Below are 7,038 nucleotides of genomic sequence, written 5' to 3' on the forward strand. Positions count from 1 at the left end.
CCGGTCCTGCTCTCTCCCTGGCCTTTGTTCCCGGCTGACAGCTGGGGCTGCTCCGACCTCCCCGATACTCCGCGCCCACGGACCGCGCGGCTCCCGCTGCCCAGTTTCTCCACTCCCGCGTCCACCAGACCCCACCCGGGGTCCCGCCTGCTCAGCTCGGCCTTTTTCCCTCTCCCAGCTTTCCCGTCTTGCACTGTCTCCTTCACCCCTTTTACACTACCTGCTTTCTTCGGATTTCCTTTACATTCCCTCTCCTGCTCTTTTTCTCTGAACTCCCCTCTTCTTTAGTGCCCCTACCTCTTACCAGTCTCTTATCCTCAGCACTCGTGCCCCACCCCCAACCTCAGCAAAAGGCTGAATTTCTTGGCTCAAGGATCAAACTATCAGCCTAGTGAGGGGCATTGCCTCATGGTGCGGCACTGACAGACAGACTGGAGCCTGGAGAGCCCGCGCTCCAACATTACAATTCAAAGTTTTCCAAGTCTGAAGTCGAGCCTGCTGACGCAAGCCAGCAACCCCAGATGTTACAGAAGCTGAAACAGGAGGATCACAAACTCAAGGCCTGGTTGGGAAACAAAATGAGTTCAAGGCCAGCCTAAGCAACTTGGGGAGCTCCTGTCTCAAAATGTAAAGTTAAAAGAAGAAGGAAAAAAGTAGCTTAGTAGTAGAGCCCGTGCCTAGCATACCCGAGGTCCTAAGTTCAATGCCCAGAACCACAAGACAATTGCACACTTTTCCATTGCCTGTCTGAGGGTGACCGAGATGAACATTCTGAAACCCAGGGAGTGTCAGCCCAACCCAGAAAGGGGTTTGTGGAAAGGGGAGATGAATGGAAATCAGCCTGGAGTCACACCTCAGATTACAAATAGAATAGGGGAAGACAGGCCAAAGGGAAACAAGCTGGCCCCCTTGAACCACTCCCCTGCCCCAAATCCTGTAGGAGACCCTTGATGCTGCTTCCTGGTCTTGATCCTGAAGACCCCTATCTTCAATTCTAGGCTTCCTGAATACAGGAAAGAGTTGTTTTTTGATTTTTATTTATTTTTTTTTAAAAAAAACAAAACCACAAACAAATAGAAAACCCAGTCTGTAATCCCAGTTCTTGGGAGGCTGAGGTAGAAGGACTGTTACCAGTTTCAATGCAAGCTGGGCTACATAATGAATTTAAGACCAGCCTGGGGTACATGGTGAAACTTTCTGAAAGCAAAACAAAATGTGGTTGACAAGATGGCTTAATAAATAAAAGTGCCAGCCACCAAGACTGACAACTTGAGTTTCATCCCTGGGACCCATATGGTGGAAGGAGAGAACTCTGGAGTTGTCCTCTGACCTCTGCACATGTGCTGTGGCACGCATGTGTGTCGTCCCCCTCCCCCAAATAAACTAATAGAACAACTTAAAAACAGACAAATAAAAAGGTAAAGATAAAAGTGTAGGTAGAGGCCGGGCGTTGGTGGAGCACACCTTTAATCCCAGCACTCAGGAGGCAGAGGCAGGCAGATCTCTGTGAGTTCACAGCCATTCTGGTCTACATAGTGAGTTCCAGGACAGCTGGAGCTACAGGAAGACCCTGTCTCAAAAAAAGGCCAAAAAAACAAAAGTGTAGGTAGACCCTACATCACTTGAGCCAGCGTGTGGCTTCCCTACCAGTCACTTTCTTCATTTGTAAAATGGGGTAAAAATCCCCAGAATCTAACCTCCAGGAGGGCAGGAACTTGTACTGTTTTGTTCATCACTGAGGACTTGGTCTAACACATAGGCAATACATTTCTGTTAAATGAATGGGTTCCTAGGTTACAGCCTTGCTGCCAGGATTGAATGGGAGCCCCTGCCTTGTAGAAAGAACATATGCACCAGCCCAGCATAGTGGCACATGCTGTAACCCCAGTACTCAAAATACTGAGATAGAAGGATCACTCTAACTCTAACTTCAAGCCCAGGCCAGCCAGGGCTACATAAAGTGATCCTGTCTCAAAAAGCCAAAACCAAAGATACCCAACTGCAAGTAATACCCAATTACAAGTAATGCTGCAATGTCTGTATGCACCCAGAAAGTCTTAGCCCTCTCTCACCATCACCTCCCTGTTCTCACTGTGTATCCTCCTGCCCTTGAGTCTGAGAAGGGCTAAGCCTTTCTCATATTCCTCTAACTCTACCTGTCAAAGTTCTAGACCTAGAATGCCACCCTCACCCACAACTTCTGCGATCACCAAACACAGACTGATGCCTCTATTGGCTAAAGACATGTGTCTCTGTGCTCCTCTCAAGAACACCCACTTATAGAGTCCCAGAAATGCTTGCTGAACAGGAGGCTACATACCAACACTTCTGGCACACAAGCATAACAGTAGACTCAGAAGGTCAGGGGTCAGGTGGACTTCAGACCTCAGTCAGACTTGGTTTTGTGTCTTCCAATGTGGCATTCTGTGGAACTAGCAAAGGAACCTGCAAGCCTTCTCCCAGGTCTGGCCCTATCACTGGTTATTGGTATGCTGTTGTACCACACAAGTCATGTCCTCGGCTAGACCTCATTCTCCTTTTCTGCCAAGTGGGTAGTTTGGATGAGACACTTTTTTTTGTATGAGATATGGTCTCAGTAATTAGCCCAGGTCCGCCTTGGACACCAGATCCTCCCTCCAAGTGCTAGGGTTACAAGTATGTATCTCTACTCTTCCTGCAGCCCTGACAGCTCTGTCAGAGATACTGTGGGTAGAAAGTTGGGCATTCCTCATTAGGCAGAATGTGGGCAGTGTGTTGGTGGTATATGGAGACTAGAACTGGATACACCCTAGGGAAGGGATACTTCAGAGATAAAGTGGGGTGCATTCAGAGTGGAGGAGGCAGACTGATGGGAGGAAACCTGTGATGGATAGAGTGGAATTCGTGTGTGGTGTGTGTGTATGTGTGTGTGCAAGTGTGCATGTATATATGCTTTCATATACAAACGTCTCAGAAATATAACTGGCTCCTTATTTGTTGGGTATGACACTGCAATCCTGGATGTTCCCACAAAGTGGCTCCTGCTTTTCCTCATTAAGTGAAGGCAGCACCCCTCACCTTGTCCTTTGCCTGAGTCAGATCTAGAAAGGTGGATCACAAAACCTGTGGTTGTAGCTATCTGTGGTGGTCCATATTGGCAGATAAATGCCCAAGAGGATGAGGCAGGAGGATTTGGAGTTCAAAGCCAACCTGGGATACAAAGCCTATGGTTTCAAAAGTCCTGCTGTCCTCCTTGTCTACCTATTCCCTGAGCTACAATCTTCTTGCTCTGGTTTGTCTCTCTTCATCTCTGGGACCTACAGTAGACCACAAAGGACCAGTGCCATGAACCATTTAAACCAGTAGCTTGTCTGGATGACAAACAACTTGTCCTGGTCAATGAACTTTCACATAACATAACTGAAATCGCTGATGGACTTCTGGTTTGTCTCTCCTATACGTTTCCTGTTCTAAGATTATATCCTTTTTATTGACATCAGCTTCCTAAAAGCCATCACACTGATGATACGCAACAAGCTCATACACACAAATATCCTTGAGTGAATGCTATGAGGGGTAGGATGAAGCATGCCGGATAGGATCTCAAAAAGGGTTTTGGAGTCAGATTCTGAGGACCCATATCTAGCCCCACAGCTTCAAAATTAAAGTCTTGTCATAACCTTTTTAAAAAATCTTTTTAAAAAAATTTTTATTATTTTATGTGTATGAGTATATTGCCTGCATGTGTATAAGTACACCCATGTCATGCAATGCCTGTGGGGTCGGAAGAGAGCATTGAATTCCCCTGGAACTAGAGTTTGGAGGCTTGTTAGCTACCATATGGGCACTGGGAATTGAACCCAGGTCTTCTGCAAGAGCAGTCAGTGCTCTTAACCACTGAGCCATCTCTCCAGCCCTTGCCAAACCCTTTTTAAGACTGAATTTTCCATCAGCAAAATGGGTCTAGTAATACTTGACCTATCTATCCTTCTGGCAATGGTGACACAGTGAAAAAAAATAAAATCAAAGATGGCATGAATATAAAATGTCACTTAGTTGTTTAACATTATCGTAAATATCAAACTAGGACTTTGTGTTGGGAGATAAGAAAGACTGACTATATTTAAGTAAGTCTGGTGACACCCCAAACGTTGAGGAGAGAATGTGAGAGGGCTACTGAGTGAAGGTCTAAGGGACCACAGTCTGCATCCACCAAGAAGGCTGGCATTCATGCAGATTAAGCTACATTCCTGGTCTTAGAGGCCAGGCATGTCCCCAGTGTGTCCTGCCTCCCTCTAGGGTAGAAGGGTTCCCTGAGTAGTCCTTGCTGTGTAACTCTCATAACCAGAATGCACTTTTCTTCCTCCTCCTCCTCCTCCTCCTCCTCCCCCTCCTCCTCCTTTTATTGCTGGGCTCCTCCTCCTCATTATTATTATTATTGTTATGATAACAATCAGTAGTAACTAATTAGTAGCAGTAGTAGTAGTAAGTAGTAGTAGTAGTAGTAGTAGTAGTAGTAGTAGTAGTAGTAGTAGTAAGCTCTCAGGTAGTCCACATTGACTTCAAACTAACTATGTAGAGGAGAATGATCCTGAGCTTCTAATCTTCCTGTGTCCATCTCCCAAGTGCTGGGATTTACAGGCATGAGGGGCCTGGCTTATGAGGTGCTGGATCACGGTTCACATAGTGCTAGGAATCCAACCAAGAATTCATGTTTCTCACCTGTAAGGTCCCAGGGCACCTCTTAACCTCTTATCTCTGCGTGACAGGAAACTTCTTTGACTTGGGGAACATAACCCTTTTCTGCCTTCTCTAGCTCTCCTGGAGATAAGAGAGATAGCATTCATAGTATTTCTTCTTTCCTAGAAAGTGCTGCTGGCTTCAAGGACTTGCTTATTGCCCTCCTCCTTATCATTAGCATCATCATGTAGAGCCTCATTCTAAGCATTTACCCTGAATTCAGGTCAGAAAGACCAGAGAAACTATAGAGGGAACCAACATGTTGTGTCCTAGGAGAAGTCACTGACATCAGAACTCCGATCTGAAAATGACTCCTCATCCTTCGACACTTAAGTGACCTTAGCAAATATGTTCACCGTTTTTGTTTCTGTGAAAGGAAAATGGTCAACAAACAAGAAAAAAATCAGTCTCCAAACCTGACTCTACATGAGTTGGATTCTTGGAGTCCACATGGTGGAAGGAGAGAATGAACTGTTAAAGTTGTTTTCTGACCTCTACTTGCCTGCTATGGCACACACACACACACACACACACACAGAGATTAGATAAATAATAAATAAATGTGATTTGGGGCTGGAGAGACAGCTCAGCAGTTAAGAACACTTGCTGCTCTTGCAGAGGACCCAGGTTTGGTTGCCAGCACCCATGTGACAGCTCTAACACCCTCTTCTGGTCTTCTCAGGTGCCAGGCACGCATGTGGTACACAAACATAAGTGCAGGCAAAACACTCATACATATACAATAAAAATAAGTATTTTTTTAAAAAGAAAGAAATAGATAACCATCTTCACTGGAGCAGAAACCCCAGGATTCAATAGCAGGTGTCCCATGCCTGTCTTGGAAACCTTGTAACCAATTTAGTTTCCCCCATGTACTTTGAACTGACCACAGGCAGGTTGCCTTCCCTGGAGCAGGGAACAGTGACTAGGCGAACTTGGCTAATGTAGTACCATGGCTTGAGTGGTACAAAGGCTTCCAATAGGAACAGGCCTTATCAGTGTATGTCACTTTGGTCCCTGTGACCAAAATTCCTGATATAGACAACTTAGGGAGGGAAGATTTCTTTTGGCTCACAAAATCATTTCACTCAAAGGTTTTAGGCTAGGATGGCAAAGAAGGTGTGGCAGAGCAGCTCATGGCAGCAGGAGCCGAAGCCAGAGGCCATTTACATCACTGCAGAAGCAGAGAGAAAAGCCGGAGTTCCAAACTCAGAGAACCAGCCATAATCTTGAAAGGCAGGCTCTTTTTTTTTTTTTTTTTAAATTTTCATTTGTTAATTTTCATTATATGTGTATGAGTATATTGTCTGCTTGTATGTAAGTATACCTGTGTCCTGTGTTGCCTGTGGAGGTCAGAAGAGGGCATCGGACTCTCTGGAACTGGAGTTACAGGCAGTTGTTATTGGCCATGTGGGTGTGGAAATTAAACCTGGGTCTAATGCAAGAGCAGCCAGTGCTCTTAACCACTGAATCATCTCTCCAACCCCAGGCAGGCCCTTTTCTTCTGCTAACTAGGCCCTACCTCTTAGAAGTTATACAAGGGCTGGCAATGATTCAGTGGTTAAAGGCGCTTGCCACCAAGCCAGATGACCTGAGTTCGATCCCCGTGGTTCACACGATGGAAGGACAGAAGTGACCTCCTGCAGGTTGTCCTTTGACCTCCACACATGTGCCAGGTCACATATATACACATGAATAAAATTAATTTAAAAAATTTTAGTGCTTGTGGTGGTTTGGATGAGAGTGCCCTCCATGGCTCCATGGGCTCCATGTGTCTGAACATTTTGTCCCCAGTTGGTGGTGCTGCAGGAGGTGCGGCCTTGCTGGAGGAAGGATGTCACTGGGCTGGGCTTTGAGAGGATTCAGATGTGTCTACTTCCAGTCTGTCTCTCTCTGCTTCCTGTGACTGCATGACGATGTGAATGCTCAGCTTTCTGCTCCGGATGCCTCCTGCCATGCTTCCCTGTCATGATGGACTCATATCCCTCTGGAGTTATAAACCCCAATAAACTCTTCTTTCAAAAAGTTGCCTTGGTCATGGTTTATCAAAGCAACAGAACAGTAGCTAGTACAGGGCTGGAGAGATGGCTCAGTGGTTAAGAGCATTATTACTCTTGCAGAGGACCCGGATTCAGGTCCTAGTATCCACATAGCAGTTAACAACTGTCCATAATTCCAGGGAAACCAGCACTCTTTTTGGATTTCACAGGCACTGCATGCATGTAGTGCATTTATGTATATGTAGGCAAGCACTCATACACATAAAATAAAAATAAATAAAATATTTAAAAAAAATTTAAAGTTCTATAACCTTCCAAA

Source organism: Nannospalax galili, unplaced genomic scaffold (assembly GCF_000622305.1).
Source record: "Nannospalax galili isolate Female #2095 unplaced genomic scaffold, S.galili_v1.0 scaffold291, whole genome shotgun sequence".
Lineage (NCBI taxonomy): Eukaryota > Metazoa > Chordata > Mammalia > Rodentia > Spalacidae > Nannospalax > Nannospalax galili.